The sequence below is a fragment of the Anabrus simplex genome, chromosome 4 (assembly GCF_040414725.1).
Source record: "Anabrus simplex isolate iqAnaSimp1 chromosome 4, ASM4041472v1, whole genome shotgun sequence".
NCBI lineage: Eukaryota > Metazoa > Arthropoda > Insecta > Orthoptera > Tettigoniidae > Anabrus > Anabrus simplex.
The window spans coordinates 296,313,474-296,337,608 of NC_090268.1; positions in this window are offsets into that span (position 1 = coordinate 296,313,474).

Here is a 24,135-nt window from a genome sequence, read left to right on the forward strand (position 1 = left end):
CATTGTCGCGATTGACCGGAAGAGAAACATCGGTGTTGTTATCGATCCAACAATAAGGTTTGAGAGTAACAGTTCACAGGCCAAAGAAGTTGATTCTGAAAAGAAGTGACACTACGAACCCTGTTTTAAGTACTTTGAAGAAAATTATTACAAACCCTTCAGTTTCTGGGTTACTCTTCGGTGGGCGAGAATATTTCAAAATTTTCACTTAATTTCTTCCTTAGTTTTCGTATTCCTGTTTCGCTTCTAGAAGATATTTGTTCAGATGTTTTACGTGATTCATTGTCAATTGTAAATCATCGTTTATACAGTATATGTAAAGAAAATAAAGTTTTCCTGATCGGGGATAGCTGTACAACGGGAGAATTCCTTCATTCTAAGGATCAGAACTCTTCCTGTGATTAGTGTTAGGAAAAGGTTTTAGAGTATTGTACTTCGCCTTAAAAACAATCTCCACCAAAAGATTTTACGAACTAGCTCCTTTTCTCTCATGTGCTGTGGGGATTTTTCACAGAGTTCGTCCTGCTGTTCAAACAACTTTGTCCCTTTTTGCAATTATTGTCTTCTTCTAAAATAAGTCCATATATGGTATCATTCTAAGCTCCACATGACCTTACTGATGCTTGTTGTTTAAAGGGGCCTAACATCTAGGTCATCGGCCCCTAATGGTACGAAATGAGACGAAATGAAATGACAAATTAAAAACCCAAAATCCTCCACTGACTACAATTCAAAACGTGAGAACGAAGAATGAAGGGATGGATGGATATGAATTTAAAACGATCAGTGGAACTGACCCACAGTGCCTCACATGCACAGAAGCTGGCGTAAAACAATAGTATTACTGACCAAGGGACTGCTTCTATAGCACGATACTGGATCGATGATGCTTGTAGTCGAAAGGAGTCCAAAATCCAAGTCATCGGCCGCTCATAATGGTACTTATCGCTAGAAAAGTAGAACCATGGTATTTGTCATGCTGCGGTACTAACCAAGAGTAGCGTAGACATTCCACACATTATGGTACTACTCACAGGTAATGAAACTCGCACATGTATTACAGACCTACGGTGTTTCGCACATTGCGGCGCCATTGACAGGCAATGCAAACCTATGATGTTCATCACCTGTGTACTAACCACAGGGACTCGTACTATCCCGTGGTGTTCCTCATATAGTGGGTACTAATCATAGGCAAGCCAGAACCACGGGTTCCCTCATCCCATGGTGTCGCTCAGATAGTGCTACTAATCACAGGCACTATAAAGGCCGTCGTGCTCCTGTGTACCACTAATCACAAACCTATTTGTTACCTAACATAGTGGTACTACGCACAAGGAAAAGCGACCCATGCTGTTCCCCGCGTGGTGGTATTAATCACAAGGAGTTTTATGGTTCTAATATAATCATCCCTTGGTCGCCCCTTTTAGTCGCCTCTTACGACAGGCAGGGGATACTGTGAGTGTATTCTTCGTCTGTGTCCGCCACCCACAGGGGGTTGTATGTTTGGTCCGCGAGGGGTATTTTATTTCCCTCAAGTCCGCCGGCAAGCCGGTTAGGACCCCCTTTCCGCCACCTGGGACGCGCCACGTGGGAGTATCACCTCTCTCGCTGCTACGCCAGCGCAGTAGGTTCGTGGACGTGACCTTATTATGGGCTTCGTACTTCCCACACACAACCGTTCATGATAAATTCTGTTAAAGTGCTCAAGCCGCACAAGTTGACATACTTTTACACTATAATATTTTGCTGAGATTGAATATTTTATTCTTACTGTATGATTCCTGCATTTGTCTTGCCTCGCATCTTGAATATCATTATTTCTGCGATTCGCATTTTTTTTACACATGCTTGGCAATCTTTATTCATGACCTATTTCAATTTAAAAGCGGGATATAACTCTTGTATTTCTGCTTTTTGTACCAATTACTTAAATGCTGACGCTTCATTTATTCTGAAGTAGAATCTAACTCCTGAAACTCAGTATGTTTCATGTATTACGAGGAACATCCGACAATTCTGCTCTACCCCACCTTCCTCCTTCGAAGTCCAATTAAAATGTAATTATGCCTTTCTCCTTTGCTGGAACAACAGTCCATCTTATCACCAAGCGAACTGAATACGCGGTGCGCGCGCCACGTAGTTGTTAACTTACACTCGGGAGATGGTGGGTTTGAAACCCACTATCCGCAGCCATGAAGAGGATTTTTCCTGGTTTCTCGGTTTCATACCAAACAAATGCTGAGGCTGTACATTAATTAAGGTCATAATAATAATAATAATAATAATAATAATAATAATAATAATAATAATAATGGCGTATGGCCTCCGGAGAGGCCTGGTGCAGATCTCTTTCTAGTAGACGGCCTATTAGGCGACCTGCATGTCTGTGAAGATGAAGATGAGGGCCCTACCTAGGATGATTTCTAATGTTGAATACGCCACACATCCCCCGAGCCATTGGAATTAATCACTTAAGGTTAAAATCCCCGACCCGGCCGGGGATCGAACCCGGGACCCTCTGAACCGAAGGCCAGTACGCTGACCATTCAGCCAACGAGTCGGACATTAAGGTCATGTTCGCTTATTTACCGAACTTAGCCCGGTCTTATCGCATCGATCTTTGTTGGAGTTGGTGCAACAATAAAACCAATTAAAATGTTCATCTCACCACTTTAGTCAGTGCTGCCAATTGTCATTGGTACGAGGGTAAGTCAAGAAGTACGTTTGCCTGTTGTTGTTTCTTGGTGGTTTTTTCTTTTTTTTTTCTTTGCTCATAAAGGAGGGAATGGAGCACACTTCAACTTATGAAACTGATAGTTTATGTTGTACTATAATATAAACACCTATTTTCTGGATTTATACCATCAACAATATTGCACCGCCACAACTACGACGGCAGGAAGCAACTCCAAAGGCATGGAGAGAATATTATATCACCTTAAATCCCCACAGGATCTCCCAGTCCATGTTGTTATAAGTGATCCTGCCAAGAATCGTCTCAAATCCCGGACCCCAATCTGGCTCAATCGAAGAAATGACCATTTAATCTAGCCCACAAAAAGAAGTCCAAAGGGGCGTGATCAGGAGAACGGGCTGACCAATTTACACGCCCGGCACGTCCCATGAAACATACATCGAGCCTTCTATCAAGGGTCCGCGTAGTGTTAATTGCAGAGTGCGCTGGACAACCATCATGTTTAATAATAATAATAATAATAATAATAATAATAATAATAATAATAATAATAATAATAATAATAATAATAATGACGTGTGGCCTCCAGAGAGGCCTGGTGCAGGGTGGGACATTTTCTAGCGAAGCTGGCTGATCATTTTTTAGGAATTGTATGTATTTTGTGGCTATTTGGGTGCCTTTTATACCGGGCGACTGGGCCGTGGGAATGTCGCGCAGCTGTGAGCTTGCATCCGGGATATAGTGGGTTCGAGCCCCACAGTTAACAGTCCTGAAGATGGTTTTCCGTGGTTTCCCCATCTTCACACCCGGCTGTACCTTAATTGAGGACACGGTCGCTTCCTTCCCACTCATTGGCCTTTCCTATCCCATCGTCCCCATAAGACCTATCTGTGCGATGCGACGTAAAGCCAATTCTTTAAAAAATCCACGGTTCTAGCCGTTCAGACAAGCAACTCACTGTTGAAAACATCCTAGGGATAGGAGCTATGAATTTCAGGTAAAACCACATATATAAAAGTGGATGTTAGTATATTTGAAATTAATAGACCCAAAAACCAATTTGTTCTTATTACTTCTGAGAGGGTTTTGAACGAAATCCGATGGGTAGTTTTTTATGATGAGCAATTGTATATAATTTTATTAAATTGCAAAGCCGCACCAAGATTGGATCGACTTGATGGACAGATTGTCGCTAGGCGACAAGAGCTTCGCTATATCGTGATAGTCCAGTAATAAATGCTACATATAGGAGGATGGGAATCGCCGCCATGTTTTAAAAAGTACCTTTCTTGATAGGAGATTCATTCTTATGCCAGTAATTTGGAAATAGCGATCCAACATGCCGTGATCGAGATGTACTTTCATGCCATAGGACCAACTTAGGTAGGTCTGCTCATTTTGAAGAATATAGCTCTGAATTAGATGTACAAAATATTTAAGAAACTGTGAAAAATATAGAATATCAACAGTGGAATGACACGAGTTATCACCTACTCCTAACGAAGAGCAACTGGTGGTTCCCAACGAGCTAAGGGGAGTCTATGTAATCTATCAATAGGTCTATATGTATACGAGGGTCGAGTCATAAGTCATGGCAACTATTTTTTTTTTCTCTCGCGAACAGGAGACAACACGGAAAATCGAAGATATGCATTTGGAAATATAGGGTATGTACTTATGCATAGTGTCTGAAGACAAATTCCGAGTTCAGGAGATTCTCGTAGGAAAGTGACAGAAGACAGGCCATTGGTAAACATTGTTTTATTATGGTATAGACAGACAGCAAATACACAAGACTACGTACAAAGGACAGGTCTCTACTGGTTACAGACCTTCGAAATAATCACCCAAGTTGTCCACTTTGTCCATGGACACTGGACGGCCTGGGCGAGGCAAATCGGCAGTTGATACTCTACCCCGTTTAAACGTCTCCACCAGCACCAATGCTACGAGATTGAGCGCTGCCAATCTATTTACTATACTGTATGTCTGTGCCTACACCATACATTAACACTCCAAGGTCGCTGTCGCTGTATCTGTCAGAGCCAACGAGGATTGTCCACGAACCAGTAACAAATGTTTCGTAAATTCGCTGAACCATGATTTGTGAAACCTGCTTCAGCGGTAAACAGGTAGAACCGCAATTCATCATTGTCTATTCCTGCCTATTCACAGAAATTCACTCGATTATGAAAGTCATTTCCATGCAATTTCTGATAAAGCGACTCATGAAATGGGCGAAATTTGTCGATGCAGTGTGCGTATTATACTACTTTGGTTTGACTTATTCCACCGCTTCTAGCAATGCTACGTAAACTAATGTGAGGGTTCGTGCCACACCAACTTCACCTGTTTCTCTTGTAGTGGAATTGATACAGATACGTGCGCGATCAAACGATCGTTTGTAGAGGTTTCCAGATGTGCGGCGGGATGGATGTTCCCTGTCCGGGTATCTTTCTGCATGCAACCTATAGACTTGTGCTGAATTTTTCCTACACTCACCGTAGATCAGTATCATCTGTGTCTTTTCGAAATCTGAAAATACCACTTTCTCAGTAAAGTTCTTACAACACAACACCGTTGTACTTTCAGCTGTTGTATAAAAGACAAGTTGTCTCAGTCTGCTATGTTGTAGAAAGGAATAAACGTTCTTACTTGCATACAGAATCACACTTTGTGGACTGTCCCGAGTAAAAAGCCAGTGGAATAACAACTAACGCAAGCGCTACATACGGTGGATGGGCCAAAGGCGCCCATACCCAGGGCAGGGGGGGGGGGCTCCCTCTAGCTCTCAGGGAAAGGCAAAAATCTAATACAGCCGCGTGTTTTTTTTCTTTCAAGAAAATTATTTAAAAGTCGGTATTACGTAGAAGTGATAGTACCGCCCCCCCCCCCCACCAACAGGCAGGGGTTACCGTGGGTGTTATTCTACCGCGGAATACAAGTAGCCATTCATCTTCCAAAATATTAAAAATGCTACGAACCCCCAGGTCTAGGGCCCTCCCTACAAACTGCCATATGGCCCGTGGATGGGACAACTGAAACATACAGAATATTACTGCCAAATTCGGAAATATTGCAGTCTTCTTACACATAGTTCTGTCTGTGAAAGTTGATTTTCATAATTCCTTCTTTAATATTGCCGGTGATCATGTCCGCTGTTTGGGTCTTGTACCTTACGATGTTTTACGGGTGTAGCCGTTCACATTTGTCGTGCTTCGTCCTTCATATTTAAATTATAATTCCTTCGATTGAACCAGATTGGGGCCAGGGAATTGTTTTGTACATACCACTAACTACTTTTGACGGTTTCCGGAGACGCTGAGGTGCCGGAATTCTGTCAGGCAGAAGTTCTTTTACGTGCCAGTAAATCTACCGACACGAGGTTGACGTATTTGAGCACATTCAAATACCACCGGACTGAGCCAGGGTCGAACCTGCCAAGTAGGGGTCAGAAGGCCAGTGCCTCAACCGGCTGAGCCATTCAGCCCGGCTAAAAATAATTACATTTCTTCTTCTTCTTCTTCTTCTTCTTCTTCTTCTTCTTCTTCTTCTTATTATTATTATTATTATTATTATTATTATTATTATTATTATTATTATTATTATTACCGAAATCGGTCTTACTAAACACAAAACGTGCACATTAAGGTTTGACATCCTGGTTTCGCTACCATAGATGCGAGGCTTCCTGTCAGCCAAGATGCGAATTCCAGTCATAAGTAATTAAAATACAGTATACAGCCTACATGGAAAATTACGTAATACAGCAGTATTTCGGATTCCATTTGGAACCTGTTAACAGATTTTTAATCAAGTGGTTTACATCAGTATGGAATGTTGTCGGGGGGGGGGGGTGGAGCTGATGGTGGAAATACTTTTTAAGAGGAAGTATCACTAGGCAACCATCCTCTAATAGTGCTGACCAAGCATAGCTGACGTAGTTGGTCAGGTTTGATATGATGAATATACAATGGCAGCAATGTATAGGCCTAGTAGTCAACCCATAACCACATAAGATTACATTATTTACTTTGAGTTACAGGTAGTAGCGCCTTGTTTAATTGTTAAGTTAGGGCTCTACGCCCATTTAAGCCAGCTGTTAAAAAGTCATGCAATTCTGAGAATATATTTTCTCAGAAAACACAATCTGTTCATGTTTTTCTCACAGTCACACTGTTTATAACCATGGTTTCCCTGGATTACCCCTGAATTAAATTACAACAAAAACATTAATTTTTTCTTTACGTCACACCGACACAGATAGGTCTTATGGCGACTATGGGATATGAAAGGCCTAGGAATTACAAGAAAGCGACCGTGGACTTAACTAAGGTACAGCCCCAGCATTTGCCTGATGTGAAAATGGGAAACCACGGAAAACTATATTCAGGGCTGCTGACAGTGGGATTCGAACCCACTATCTCCCGGATGCAAGCTCACAGCCGCGCGCCTCTAACCGCACGGCCAACTCGCCCGGTCATTTAATATTAAAATTACTCCAGATTTGTCTTTCCCTCTCATCTGGTCCATGAAAGGACATTCGAGTTCTACCGGCACGCGTCAGAAAAACCGAGGATGACCAGTTTGGGAATGCTCTCTTTATTGAAGTTAAAATTCGATGCTGGTACCTATTGATCCAAGGTCTCTTACGCCAAAGCAGTTGTTTTTCAAACCACAACGCGTATTACTGCATTGCAACGTAGCCGACGTTGATTACTGCACATACAATGATTGTATCTGCTGGCTTTCTGCGATAAATTCTTCCATCACTCGGTGGTCTGAACATTTGCTGGTGAACACCCACTAGGACCTATCTAACCACCTATTTACACGTCCATATAAACAAATCCCCACGAGTTAACAGTTAACGTTATGTCTTTCCCGGTAGGAAAAGTCTTGAAAGAAACCTTAAATGATGAAAGTACGATAGTCATGTTTTTCTAGCGGTTTTAACTTCGCTATAAATCAGGTAGATTTATCAGCGACTATGTAATAGGAAAGAGCAAATACTGGGAGGAATACGACCGTGGCCTTAATTAAGCTACAGCCCTAGAATTCCTCTGCTGTGAAAATAAAAAGTTACAGACAGCCATGTTCAGGACTGCTGATGGTGGGGCTCGAACTCGCCATCTCCCGAGTGTAGGTTTATTGTTGTACGGCTCGTACTACGCAGCTAACTCGCTCGGTTACGTCTATATTCTCTCTCTCTGGCTGTACATGATATTTTATGTATCGGGCAAGTTGGCTGTGTGGTTTGAGTCGCGTAGCTTAGAGATTACATTCGGGAGGTAGAGTTCAAATCCCACTCCCAGCAGTCTTGAAGATAGTTCTCCATGGTTTCCCATTTTCAGACCAGACAAATGCTACTAGTGTACCCTACTTAGAATGAATTAATGAATATAAAACTCTCCTCTCCCAGTCACGGATGGCCACCAACTGGTGAGACAGTATTCATTTATTGTAGTCGTAATTAAAACATTCAGCTAGTTATTTTGTAGCACACAATATTAAAGATAATGTTACAAAATTATTTAAGTGTTTGTACTAATATATTGTATTTCCCATGAATAGTACTTGGACGTATTTTTATTCAATGATAATACAAACATAGCACTTGAGATCCTTCCTAGTTTTTAATCAAATCATAGAGTCTAGGATATCTGCACATGCATTGTCTTACTACTAGCTACATGCGTCTTCTCTATTTTCATCCTCTTTAGATTTTTTACCACATTCCTCCTACAGTGTATCTTTTCTATTCTCCCTGGTATCTTCCAATCTCTGTTTAATAACTTAACAAGAGTGGAAAATTGAGGATCATTTTCGATTTCACCTATCTCTTTCCCGTCTAATTGTTTAATTGTTTAATTACAGTATTTTATTAATACCTTAATTAAGGCTACGGCTGTTACCTTCTCAGTTCTAGCCCTTCCTATCCTTGCGTCGCAGAAAGCCTTCTAATTGTTAGTGTGGGGTTAAACTATTGTAGGATTTGAGAGAGATTTATTACACAACTAATATTATTTGTACATAGAAACACTCAGTGATTTACAAACAAGCAGGAGATGAACACAACACATAAGTCTTAGCTGAACTGTGAGCATATCAACACATGACAATTGACTCTGTCCTTTTTTTTCCCAGAGTTCCCTTGACACACACACCAACCGTCCTCTGAAACCGCCCAGTAAAAAAATTGATTACATCGTACAGTCGACTGAAATGTAAACTGTGATATTTTTCGTAGTTATCTTTTACCAGGCACTCCTTTGTACATCAATGCTCTTTGTTCAACACTGTGTCAGAGTACATTACAGATTCCTAGTCTTTGTAAAGGTTTACGACTCCTTTCCTTCTCTCCTTCGTTAAGTTGCGTGAAGCTGCATTTATTATTTGGAAAGATGTGACCAAGATACACTACCCTGCATTTTGTTATAGAGAGGACTTCACGTTTTCGCAGCACTATGAAAGACTTCCTCATTTACCACGTCGTCCTTCGGAATGTTTGTGCTTTCAGCGGAACTGTTCATCTCCAGCCATGTATTGGATATGTTTTCAACGCCGTACAGTAGTACCGCTAACACACAACACTTCACGACTCGCTAACGATCAGAATTACATACAAGATGCTTGAAGTTTTGAAATGTTGCAAATGCAATGCGAATTGTGTGGGGTTTTTTTTTGTCCCATTGGAATCCCTCTTTTCTGTTAACCATCGTCATTGATATTTGGACCTGGCCATTCCTTCAAGTTACATTCTTCTACACGAAAATATCACGTAGGACAACGCGGAATCAACATTTGTTGAGCTTTCCCGCTTGCCTAATAGTTCTCCATTTTCATCGATCTTTGTGAGCTCTGTTCCTCCGACCAGGTACGTCGTGTTGGTTTCTTCTCATCTTCCTCAAATCCCCTTGTGTGAACAGTTTTCCTGATTAAATTTTTATCCTGCAGTTTTGGTGATCCTAATTCAGTGATGTCTTTCTGTACTTGCTTATACCATTTTGATTTCGTACGTTTGATTTTTAGAAATGTGTATGTTTGATAATTTAGTCTGGTGTTTAACAATATAATACCGGGCGAGTTGACCGTGCGGTTAGGAGCGCGCAGCTGTGAGCTCGCATCCGGGAGATAGTGGGTTGGAACCCCGCTGTCGGCAGCCCTGAGTATGGTTTTCCGTGGTTTCCCATTTTCACACTAGGCAAATGCTGGGGCTGTACCTTAATTAAGGCCACGGCGGCTTCCTTCCGATTCCTAGGCCTATCCTGTCCCATCGTCGCCGTAACACCTATCTGTGTCGGTGCGACGTAAAGCAACTAGCAAAAAGAAAGTGTTAAAAATTGCTTAAGAATTGAATTCGTCGCATTCTCATTGTTTCGGTAAGTTTAGAAATTTGAAATATATTTCCGAGTTGGTGGGTAATGTATTCTATTTCTAATTCTGGTCCGTAAGATTTTTCTCATGGTTTCATTAGTTTGTGCTTGGGTGTTTTAAAATATTATTTTCTTTTATTGGTTTACGCTTTCCAACTGAGGCCTGATTCTTACCCATTCTTGGCCGGTTGCGCTATTCACGTCTGTAAACTCTGATACTTCAAGGCACCGACTGACAACCGCATCGCGAGGCATACATTTCCTTTCTTCCTCACTTCCATAACATACGATGTACATTAATAGGTGCAGAGGGACGCCTGTTCCTTCTGCAGGCCTAATTAGACGCCCGATATGGAGTAGACGCTGTGGGTACAGACGCTCCAATTACCTGCAGGTCTGCGGGAGGTATTTAATTTCCCCCAGCCTCCCATATCTGGGAGGCACCCCTTATCAAACACCTGGGGTCACACCCTCTAGGCGGTGACAGGCTCCCAACGGGTGCCAAAGTTTACTTAACTCCTAACATAATAAACACTTCTGTCATTTAACGTTGTGATTATGTCGCCAAATTATTTTTTCCTCTGTAATTTCCCCTTTCGATATCTTCTTGTTTCCAAACCTCTACCCAGAACATTTTCTTGGTAACAACTCGTGTTTAACATCTGCACAGTCCTTAGTGTTGCATTCTCTTCGTTTCCCAACGTTTGCACTAACAATGGGCCTACTAAATTTTCTAATGCACACCTTGTGTAGCTTCTCTTACCAATGATACTTTCCAACGTTATACGTACAGTCACTCGAAAAATAAAGAGCGTCTGATATTGTGTAAGTTCGTCACAGCTACGTACACTTTTCTCAGAAACAATTGAACCTATAGATATAATATTTATTGTGGTTATCTACAGGATTTGCGGAGGTGGATAGTATTTTGGTAATAATTAAAATTCTGATAAAATATCAAATGCGAGGAACATGCGCCTCACTCTTGTTTTGAGTAACTATACATGCTCAATAGCATCTTTCAGCTGACGTACAGTCGGAAACAAAAGTCTACATACGCCCGCTCATTCCATAAATTTTTGGACAACTCCTGCTGCGTGTTGATTGTTTTGACTTGCGCCTGTGATGTCCTTCCAAACAGTGAATACCTCTATCCTTCATTCCAGTGCAGTAGAAAGCAGAACACCCAACGAAAGCCTCCAAATAATAATAATAATAATAATAATAATAATAATAATAATAATAATAATAATATTGTTGTATTAGTGAAACATGGAGGTGGCGACATTCTTGTTTGGGGTTGCATGTCAGGTGCTGGGATAGAAAATTTAGTGTTTATTGAAAATAAAATGGATAAATGAAAGTATCTGTATATATTGGAGGAAAATCTGTGTTGAAAAACTAGGACTAAGAAATGACAGGGTCATTCAACAAGACAACGACCCTAAATATGCCGCTGCAATAGTGAAAAAATGGCTGTTTTAAAATGTTCTCAAGCAATCTCGTTCACCTCCCGACCCCCGACATTAACCCCATTGAATATCTTTGGGAATAACTTCATAGGTGGATTGGTAAATATTTAATCAAGAAGGACGATTTGAAACTCGCCGTAAGAACCGAATGGAACAAAATTTCACCAGAAGTCACCAGAAACCCAAATGAATCGATGTCGTTGCCTTTGGAAGTTGTGGTAGCTGAAAAAGGTGGAAAAATTGTACTGAACCTAATATGAGAGTGGACAAATTGTGAGAGTATGTTCACTTTGTTCCTGAACATTTGTTTCGTTTCAGAAATGAGCGATATATGGCCTTTAGTTCTACACTTAGTTATTAATAACATAAAGTATGTACAAGTCTATCATTTTATTTTGTAAGTGCAGACAAGTAAAATGTTCTGTTTTGATTGCACTTTCATGAAACTTTGCAGTGTACCTAGGTGTGTAGACTATTGTTTTCGACTATATGTATCAAAATACATAAATTTATAGTATATTCTCTAACTCCAAAATAACTGAGTTATCTTGCATTTCCCTAAATACAACTACCCTTAACGCTTCCAGCACTTCATATCAGAAATATTATCATTAGGCCTCTTTTCCGTAACCCTCACGTAGCAACAAGATAGCATTACATTATATTAACGAGAAACTATTTCCCTACTCTATCCCATCATGTAAAATTCACAGCCATTCATATCCCAACATGATTACATCACGTTACGTTATATTAATTACTGCTCTTTTTTTCTGACATTAACTTAGCAAGTTTACATCGTAACATTTTATTTTCCTACCTTAAATTAGCTTTCATGATCACTCCATATTCATGGTGGCAACCAAGTCACGCATGGGTTGAGATACCGTATAAGCTTAGTCTTTGCAATTGAATTGGTCAATGGAGAAAGGAATTAAATCATTTTTTCTAACTTTTCAGCACAATCAAAAATCTTAATTATGAATAAAATACTGCGCTGAACAAATTAATCGTCCTTTTACCATTTGATATATGGCCCATTGCAATAATTACGCACTTAAGAGAGCCCGTATTTTTAATGAGGGATTTGAGAATCTCAGGTAACTTACTCGTGAAAAAAAAATTTCTATCACAAAAATTTCATTTATCGATCAAATACAGTACGCGAAAAGTAATGTGAAGTCACCTAAATCAATTATCTTATTATATGACTAGCATATATACCCGTTCTTCGCACGGGAATTTGTAATGGATTACATGATTCCTTCATGAATTTATGCGAAGTTACATGCCTGTATTCAAGTCTTTAATACGGCATGTTAAACTGATATCACCGAGCTCGATAGCTGCAGTCGCTTAAGTGCGGCCAGTATCCAGTATTCGGAAGATAGTAGGTTCGAACCCCACTGTCGGCAGCCCTGAAAATGGTTTTCCGTCGTTTCCCATTTTCACATCAGGCAAATGCTGGGGCTGCACCTTAATTAAGGCCACGGCCGCTTCCTTCCCACTCCTAGTCCTTCCCTGTCCCATCGTCGCCGTAAGACGTATCTGTGTCGGTGCGACGTAAAGCAACTAGCAAAAAAAAAAACTGATATTTTCCTACGAAAGCTCTTGGCAGAAAGGTGCAGTACGATAAAGCTGAACAAGGTCGAGACAGGGCCATCACAGAGTTTATTGAACGGTAAACTTCCTAGTCCGATGTTGTGCGAAATTCTCCCTACTTCTCGGTTACATATTGTTGTTTATATGAAACCACCTGGAGTGGCGCTGTAACTGAAGACTCAAGAAACCAATCGTTGACGATAACTTCTCTTATTATCTGTTCTAACGAAAAGAGTAGAATCCCGTTAACCCACCTTGAAGTGACATGACATGACTTAACCTGTAAAACCGTCTGTTAATGACATCTCCCATGTTAATCCTCTTATCGAAAAGGTGCACATGAGAAACAAGTTTTAGAAATTGATTTCCATTAAGGCTTATATATTTCCAGTAAGGTTGGTCATTTATATTTTGTGCGAGAGTAAAAATAACTTTTTCCACTTCCTGTAAACTCCACCAGTCCACTCATGGATTTAGAAACATATTGGCCCTAAAACCTACTCAACGGCAGGTTCATTCTATATATGAAGATTGGTAGAAATATATCCAGTAGTTTTCCAGTTATAAGAACTCAGATAGACAGACAGACAGACAGACAGATAGACACAAAAGCTAGAAAAATATTCAGATGGTCATTATTACACATGAAACGGATAACTCTACGAAAATTCCACCAAAATATTCAGTGTACAGACACACGGTCATTACGATTTTATTTATATAGTGTACCCTGATGAGATAGGCCCTAGTTTCATGATTTGGTTTTTTTGAAGATAAATACAGATATAAAGGAATATTAAATTGAATACAGTGTCAGTTTTGTGTGGACGGGAGAATTTCAACATAGCTCGGCGGGATCGCGACAAACCGTCGCCACATTTAAGCTTGTCATTATGGGGAGAATGTTTCTTGGCCAGAAGATAAGAGGATTAAAGCTAGAGCTCACAACAACGAAGTAATGACTTCGAGGAAGTGAAAGAGTATATATTTCGGACCAAGGGCGAGCAGATGTATCACCAATACCGGGAATATGACGTACCAGTTTTTCCACGCCCGAGGCATTTGGTGTTGTCAACGTTACAAGGAAGAGATTTCAAACTAACCGAAGCGGTGTTGACCAATGAGAAAATTTATCATAGGCCCGCAGATAAACCAACATAAGAAAAACTCAGAGTGAACTCCAGTTAGCTTCTCCGATAACAATAATTAAATTATTCCAACCACATACTTGAATAGAGGGGATTTTTGTGATATCATTCCCATGTTGATTAATTGTAATCGTAATAAATTAAAGTAATGAATTCGTGGAAATGACCCACGCTATCTCGCCATTGGTCGAGATGAGCACGCCATCAGGGACGCCGAGTTAGCGCGCGAAAGGTGGAGGACAGAAATTAAGTGATATTTCCATGATCACCGAACGATATGAGTTCAGAATACGACACATGAATGTGTATCGCCAGTGTATTAAGTGGGATAAAGCAAGAAATCCAAATCCACCTGCATATGCCGATTTAGGATAACCAAACCCCCTCTCCAGGAGCTGACCGCGGATGACCCCGGCGGGAAACCATATCGTCCATAAAAGTCCAGTAGTGGGACCTCACTCACTCAGTTCTTACCAGTCACCCAGTCGTTTGAAGTCACCAGTTGTGACCGGTCGTATGAAGTAGTTGAGACTCTGACACGTTGACTCTGTAAGTCAGTACCTCGGGACGCATTCGAAGTCAGTTAAAGCTGAAAGTGCGTGAGTTATTAGGAGAATGAAGACGAACAGTGAGATTATCCATAGTACCGAGTGTAAATAATCAGGACAAGTATATGTTGAATTTAATGAATGTCATGTGATTAAATAATAAATAATTAACGGAACGCCGATAGTACCTTTGGAAGGCAGTGTGCGGAGTCTGAAGTAAATAGCTCAAGATAGACGGTGAATAACCATCCGAGCAGGGAACTATAGGAGCTAGGCGATTATCAAGACGGCTTAGAAATAAACCAGGAAGTGCCGGTTGAAGATGCGATACGCGCCGGTTCAAATGAACGACATTTCGTCGTAATGTGTCACGACGTGTGTTTCGGGCGTATATGAAGAGTATATTGTGCGAGTGTCAGGGGTCTAGGAGCACCTATAAGTGTTTTTTTTGTTATTAGTATTCTTGTGTAAAATAGTGTAATAAGGTATTAATCATGGGTAGTCACCCAGAAGTGTTTTATTGTGTTAAATTTGTATTGTGCGACATGATGGACGAGTAGATCACCAGGGGGCCGTAAGGCCTATACCTCATCCGCTACGAGACAATGGAATTCTACATAGGGATGAGTACACAATTTTGATATTTGGGGGATGTTATCGCGACTAAACGGGGTTCAGTGTAAATTAATTATGGTTACTTAACATGGTCCGCCTCCCGAGTCCATGATTTTATTTTTTTGTGTAGACGGACGAACTAATTTATATTAACGTAATAATGGGTTAGATTAATTAATTTGAGTATTTGTTTGTTGTATATAATGTAAATGTGGGATATATTTCTTTCAATTAATGCATGCTGTTGGTAATACTTTGACTTAAGTTCATTTCAAGTGTTAAATTCCTTTTTTTGTGCTAACCCATTTATTTGAATTTCATTCACTGCGGTGATCATTTGTATTTTAATTAGGAATAATTTCTATTAGACAGCCAGATTATGAAAGAGCCAGAGTAGGTAAAATTTGTGTTGCGTACGGAAGGTCATTAAAATACTAATAATAATAATAATAATGTTTGTGAGTTGACAAAGGAATGTAAATTAATAATAATAATAATATTTGTGCGTTTGCGAGTTAAAGTATAATAATAATGACAGTGCCTCGTGAGTTAGCCAGTGCAAATATAATAATCAATGTGGAGATGACATGTAGCGTTAAAGACTTTCATTCGCGTAATCAGTTTGATTTTACGTAAATTTTTGATTTTACGTTTTTGGACTTTATTTTAACCATTAAAATTTGTTTAAAAGCGATATAGGCACGTGAAGTAGAATGGTCACGATATGTTAAAAGCCCAGAATGATTTGAGCCCATATTTAGAGTTGGAAGTCATGAGGGACGAATATCCGGCGTGAAATAAATTGAGCCGTATTGTTTGTAATGATGAAATAGATGAATCTCAAGGCCTAAGATGATATAAAATATAGATGCCGGTGTTATAATTGGTAGAATCCACGCACCGAGGATTAATTTATGAATTAAATGTTTGAAGAGTTCCGATGAAAGGAAATGGACTTCAAATTGGAAGGAATAGTTTAGCAATCGCCGGCATTGGAGGTATTTGCCCAGCCGCGATGTGCCATAGGTTGTGAGATGTATCTTGGGAGGACGTGTGTCCCCATATAAAATTAACGGCAGTACGAAATTGAAGGTACGGTCCCGAATACCGTGTTGTCCCGACCAATATAAAGCAGATCTTAGTGGTTCATAACGGGATTTAACATATGTGACTAAATTCTAAAGAGTGGAAATGAAAATATCATCTTTCCATTTTTAATAATAATAATAATAACAATAATCATACTCCAAGTGAATCTTGTCTTAAATCTAGTGCTTAGTGCCAAGATAAATCGGAATTGTAAAAGGGGTTATGCGTTAAACATATTAATAGTGGACTACCGTGTAACAGGCGAAATTAATTTTTTTAAATTAATAATAATAATAAATAAATAAACTAAGTTACTTTTTTTTTGAAGAATTTACTTTTTTATTTATTTTGGACATAATAATGATGTTGGGAGTAGAAATGGAAGATTTGAGATTTTTAACTAATAATAATAATAATAAATAAAATATTTGAAGAAGGAGAAGAAGAATAACCAATGAAGCTATTTTTTATTTTTATTTTTTTGATGAGAATAATAAGAGCGAGAAGTTGAAGTATTATAGCGAGGATGATTACGGGTTACGATAATCACGATTTCCACTATTAATAATAATGTTAATAATAATAATAATAATAATAATAATAATAATAATAATGAAAAGTTGAAGGAGCAGAAGATAAAGAACTTGCAATAGTAATTTGAGAATAATAATTATGATGAAAGGAAATTAAGATATTTAGTGGGCGATGATTCATTGTTACGAATATAATAATAATAATAATAATAATAATAATAATAATAATAATAATAATAATAAAAATATTTATGAGGAAGCTGATCATTATATTGTGCGGATAAATTAGGAGGAAGAACGACCCTTCGTTTGAAACGTCGGCAAAGGTTGGCATATAATCATCCCGGTTGACAAATGATAATAATCAAAAATAGGATTATAATTGAAATTAATGATAAATTATTTGATGGTAGTCAAAGAATATGATAATGATCAGATAAAGAATGGTAATGATATTATTTAATAATCATAGGAGGATAGGATAGGGACAGTCATCCTGTGTCGAACTGCTCCGAACCAGATGTTGGGTTTTCACGGGGAGATTGTTAGCGGTAGATACGTAAATAACCCACGGACGGCACATGTTTTCATGGTCAGAGCATAGTAATGAACCTTTCCGTACGTCTTGTCGTATTGACAAGTGTAAATATTAAAATAGGCTTTGAGTTAATGAACTCTACCTGACGTGTTTGTGAATCTGGTAATAATAGGCTAGAGTTTGTCCGTACTATAAATTCCCGTTTTTTCGAGGCGATAACATTTTCCACGGTGGGTGTCCGGCTCACCAGAATGTACATACCGGAAGTGTCATGTCCAAACGGAACGAGGAGACGACAGTAAAAAGTTACTGTCGTGCCTTCGTCTCCGAAAGAAGATCTCCAGCGGTGAAACGTCCAATCATACGGATGTGAATTCGATCCCCAGTAACCAATTGGGGCGAATTCACCAGATGTTTTACACTACCAGAGTAGTGAGGTAAAATCCAAGTATTATGTCATTGATTTTTCAGGATGAAAGTGTCCCAATGTAAAATTGTCATCATGTGTAGTATGCAAAATAAGTGAATAAATTGCTCCTCATTGCAATTTAAATAGGAAACAGTTTCCATATCTTTTCATTGTAGTTAGTCCAGTATGCCCATGGAATTTAAGTTGTCACTTCCCAGTCCTATTGTGGAGTCAAAATTTGTATCCATGAATGAGTCGTCCCCCGTAACCTTAAATTTTCATGCCCCGTTCATCCCTGTGTTCATTCGATGCGCCGATATATATTTTTTTTGATTTTCTTTATATAATTTTTTTTTTATCGTTTTCGAACTGATCACCCCTGAGATAAATGCTAGTCTGGGACTCAGGAGGTGAGCGGGTGCAATAGATAGATAAGGAATCTGCTCCACGTAAAACACGTTTTGGGCTATGTAATCTGGACTTAGCCTGCAAAATAATACCTCCCTTATTAATCCACGTATCGAAATGATACGAATGAGGAAAAAGGTTTATAAATTGATTTTCATTAAGTTCGGTTGTGTATATTTTGTGAGAGTGCATAATCACGGTTTCGGTTTCGTATAAACCCCCCAGTCAGTTCAGAGATTTAGAAACAATATTGGCCCTAAAACCTACCCAAGGACAGGTGGATTCTAAATATAAAGTTTGGTAGAAATACATCCGTAGTTTTCAAGTTATAGACAAACAGGCAAACCAACAGACAAACAGTTACCAAAAGTAAAAAATATGTAGATGGTCATTTTTGCACCTGAAATGGATAACCGTACGGAAATTTGGCCAAAGTAGTCAATGTACAGACACACGGTCGTTACGATTTTATTTGTACAGATAACCATCCGAAATGAAAAGACATTATAAGAAAAATCTAAGTATTGTTCCGACGCTAGGTGCTTTTCAAGAGAAAAATCTTGTTTCAAGACATGTTCAGATCACTTCACAACACATCTGAATCGTCACTACCTGCAGTTGGCCACTTCAATATCTCCTCGTTAAAAGAGCTCTGCGTCTCCTCCTTGAATGTATTTCATCAATGTCCGAATATTTTCGATTTGATTTGAAGGTCTTACGAAATTTCGGTACCATATCTTATTTCTTACCAGTGTAAATGGATGATTAACGCAACCTTTTATAAAAGTATAGGTAGTTACTATTCCAGGTTTTGTTGAGTCATACACGTATTGTGTAAACAGTGGTACGCAGAATCTTTTCTTATCCTTGTGGGGTACATACCTGTGTGCTGTTTCTGTAGAGAGTAGACGACATCCTTCTTGTAATAACACTGTCACTGACAAAATTCCTTTCTCCTCATGATCAGTGGCGGCTGGTGGTGTCTGAAGCTGGGTGTTGCATAAACATTTTCAGTGGCACGTTTTTATAGCTTACAGAAATAACAAGAAACTCTTATCGTTAAGTAATGAACTACATTCCTACTAAAACTATAATATATCCGGCAGTTACAACCTAGGAAATAAGAGGCTGCAGTAATTATACAATGTAATTACAGTTACTGTTAATAATAACGTGATTGGCTTTACGTCCCACTAATGGCTTTTTACGGTTTTCGGAGACGCCGAGGTGCCGAAGTACTTTTACATGCCAGTAAACCTACTGATTTATTTGAGCACCTTCAAATACCACCGGACTGAGCCAGGATCGAACCTGCCACGTTGGGGCCAGAAGGCCAGCGCCTCAACCGTCTGATCCACTCAACCTGCCACAGTTACTTTTGCCTCACTTGAATTGAAAATTTTCCGCCCTGTTTTTCATTGAAGCAGATATTGGTACTTCGTGGGTGGTCCGGTATGGCGTGGAAAATAAATTACCCAGCAAGCTGGCCGTGCGGTTAGGGTCGCATGTTTGTGAGCTTGCATTCGAGATATAGTGGGTTCGAACACCACTGTCGGAAGCCCTGAAGATGGTTTTCCGCGGTTTTCCATTTTCACACCAGGCAAATGCTATGGTGTGCCTTAATTAAAGCCACGATCGCTTCCCTCAAAATCCTATCCCATCGTCGCCATAAGACCTATCTGCGTCGGTGCAACGTAAATTAAATTTGTAAATTTAAAAAATGGAAATGAATTACTTTCGCAAGAGGAGAGAAAGTAGGAATGAAGTAATCTCCGCAGAGTGGCGCAATCTAACGGGGACATTTGGAACTGTTTCTCGACAGCGGACTTACCAGTCTCGTGCAACTCCCTGAGACCGATACTGGCGAGCATGCTACCCGATGCTATGCAGGCTTAAAGGGTACGTCCAAGATGCACGCTGGTTTTCTGAGTCAGACAGTCGGCGCTGACTGTCTGACTCCGAGCGGCAGGTGGGATGTGGCCACTATGAAAGCTGGTTGTCAGCGCAGACAGAGCAGCCACAAAAGAAAAGATATGAGATGCAACTGATCAGTGTTGCATGGAACTAACAAGAGAACAGGCTGCAGCTCTATTGCTGCTAAGTAACAATGTTATAACGGAGTTAAAACGAATGAGAAGTGATATACTGCACATCCAATTAATGAATTAAGATCTATTTACTGGGAGTACAAACACCTTTTTCCACAGTTACTTGCCGATGAAAACAGATTTTTCGAATATCACCAGTCTTCATTTCTATAGAAATATTTCTCCAACAGCCATCGACGATGTTCCTATTGGAATGATCTTTAATTCGCTTATCCCATATCGGAGAATTAAGTTGAACTTTTGAAATCAAATTCTCGATATCCATCGTTAACAAAATTTCCAACACACTCAACACGAAAATCAACAGCCTGCGTGGCAGGTTGTCTGAAACCAGAATGAACTCATCATTCCGGTAAACATCTGAGTCAGACTACCAGTGCGCAAGTGCATTATGACCAATCCCGCTTAGCAACAAAGGATATACTTACGCCGACTCGGCGCCGACTGCCTGACTCAGAAAACCAGCGTGCATCTTGGACGTACCCTAGGCTCGTCCCTGCTGAGGTACATTGCGCCGCGCTGTCCGCTAGGGAGTTGCCGTAGGAAAGCAAACCTCCGGAGTTTGATTTGAAGCCAGCAGCATTTGTTGGTCCCTTACGAAGCATTAGTACATCGAATGACTGAAGATGGTTGATTTTAACATGTTTTCGAATACATGTTAGGTTTATTAAACTAAAACGTTAGAAGAAAAGACGACAGATGAAGTGCAAAATTATTAGGAGTTGTGCAACCCTGTAACTATACCACGCACCGCCCCTGCTCATGATAATGAAGTTGATATGAAGTTTCTGTCCTTAGAATACGGTCCATATAGTTCCTTTCAACACAGGACGATACGTGTTGGTCTAATTAATAATACGAAAAAGTGCAAAAACTGACTTAGATCTTTCCTCCGCCGACCGATTCAATTACATTCTCTTGTACTTTTGCTAAAAGAACCTCCTACTCCTTCTTCTTCTTCTTATTCTTCTTCTTCAGCATAAATGGTTTCACTAGGCGAGGTCACTGATGAGGATTTTCTTCTTTCATAGGAATTGTGATGTTTGTTTCAAGGGAAATATTGAATAACATCTTCTCTTATCTCAAATCGTAGTAGACTATTAAAATGAAGCAGGTTCGTACTTTCGTCAATCCATCGTCCGCTACTCATTTTCCTGTTGTCAACGTTTCCAGAATTGCCCTCCTTGCATACTCCTGATTCCTTCTTTCGGCGTGCTCGTACCATATGAGCCCAGTTTCTTGGCTTTTTCAGACGCTTTTCTTACTCATGTCAACATTCCCGCCTTTGCCACAGCCAAACAAATCCTGAACCACTGGCACATTTATTCTATAGCACTTCATTTCCACGTCACATCTTAATGAAGCTTCATTTCCTAACACATTTACTATGCGTCATTTTAATTAGCATGTTAGCATGCTAACCCCATTTCATCATATCACATTTCTAGTCATTTTTTTCACATTATTACATTATATTTAATCCCTCGCTTCATTTTTAATAGTACACAAAGAGCTGTATCCTTGCCACGATCGGTGATATTTTATTACCTTTGATTTCCCATCACGGTGTTATTGCATTAAATTATTTAGTAATTCATATTTTTCAGGCATTATTTCAGTAAATTATTTTCATAGGCCATCAGCTTCCCTGACATACTATCTCCATACCCTTCATTTCCTTACCCTACTCTCCGACACTATCGGTATATCGCAAACTTTTCATTGTACATTATCTTTCTGATGACCCGCTCCATGGCTGAGTGTTTAGCGTTTTGAAGTTCTATCTCGAGGTCCGGGGTTCGATTTCCACTCAGTTCGAGGAATTTGAATCCTGAAGGTTAATTCACTTGGCTCGGGGCTGGGTATTTATGCTGTCTGCAAGATTCCTGCAACTAACCTTCCACATACAAGACGCCACCCTCCTCCACCACATCAACACGCCGTTTTCCTGAATGCAAGAGCGTCATTTACCTCATTTCAGAGATAGCGTAATACTTGTTATACTGAATACTTCATTGAGAAGTGAAATGAAATGAAATGGCGTATGGCTTTTAGTGCCGGAAGTGTCCGAGGACAAGTTCGGCTCGCCAGGTGCAGGTCTTTCGATTTGACTCCCGTAGGCGACCTGCGCGTCGTGATGAGGATGAAATGATGATGGAGTCAACACATACACCCAGCCCCCGTGCCAGCGAAATTAATCAATGATGGTTAAAATTCCCTACCCTGCCGGGAATTGAACCCGGGACCCCTGCGACCAAAGGACAGCACGCTAACCATTTAGCCATGGAGCCGGACATTGAGAAGTAAATTGACAGGTGTTTAAAAGAAGCACTGAGCAATGTCACACGAATGGATATTTGTACACCTTTTTTAATACACGAACACTCACTGATCATCTTCTCTTGACGAAAGGAAAATATCTTGAGGAAGTCTACTTTTATCCGGCGTGGAATTGTTGATAGTTTTCTTACGTGTACTGATTTCGGTAAAACTGATTGGCTGCAGATTATTTTCGGCCATGGTCACTCTGCACTCAATTGCTTTTTACGTTTACACGACTAGTTGTTACCTTATATAATGTTAACGTCACCGATTAAGTTCTTGCACTACACGACAAATTTGCAACGACAGCAGGCAACTCATTACTAAGTCACAGGTAATAGAACAGAAATTAAGCGCATATGCAGGGAATTCGCATTCATCAAAATATGTTGCTCTCTCCGTTAAAGGTTGTAGACCAACGTAGCTATCTAATCATTTGTTCACGAACTATTTTCTAACAATGAGTCTCCTATGAACTACTTTCAATCAATCAGTTAATACTGATCTGCATTTAGGGCAGTCGCCCAGGTGGCAGATTCCCTATCTGTTGTTTTCCTAGCCTTTTTCTAAATGGTTTCAAAGAAATTGGAAATTTATTGAACGTCTCCCTTGGTAAGTTATTCCAGTCCCTAACTCCCCTTCCTATAAATGAATATTTGCCCCAGTTTGTCCTCTTGAATTCCAACTTTATCTTCATATTGTGATCTTTCCTACTTTTATAAACGCCATTCAAACTTATTCGTCTACTAATGTCATTCCACGCCATCTCTCCGCTGGCAGCTCGGAACATACCACTTAGTCGAGCAGCTCTTCTTCTTTCTCTCAGTTCTTCCCAACCCAAACTTTGTAACATTTTTGTAACGCTACTCTTTTGTCGGAAATCACCCAGAACAAATCGAGCTGCTTTTCTTTGGATTTTTTCTAGTTCTTGAATCAGGTAATCCTGGTGAGGGTCCCATACACTGGAACCATACTCTACTTGGGCCTGTACATCCTTACTACAACCCCTAAACACCCTCATAACCATGTGCAGAGATCTGTACCCTTTATTTACAATCTCATTTATGTGATTACCCCAATGAAGATCTTTCCTTATATTAACACCTAGATACTTACAATGATCCCCAAAAGGAACTTTCACCCCATCAACGCAGTAATTAAAACTGAGAGGACTTTTCCTATTTGTGAAACTCACAACCTGACTTTTAACCCCGTTTATCTACATACCATTGCCTGCTGTCCATCTCACATTTTCGAGGCCACGCTGCA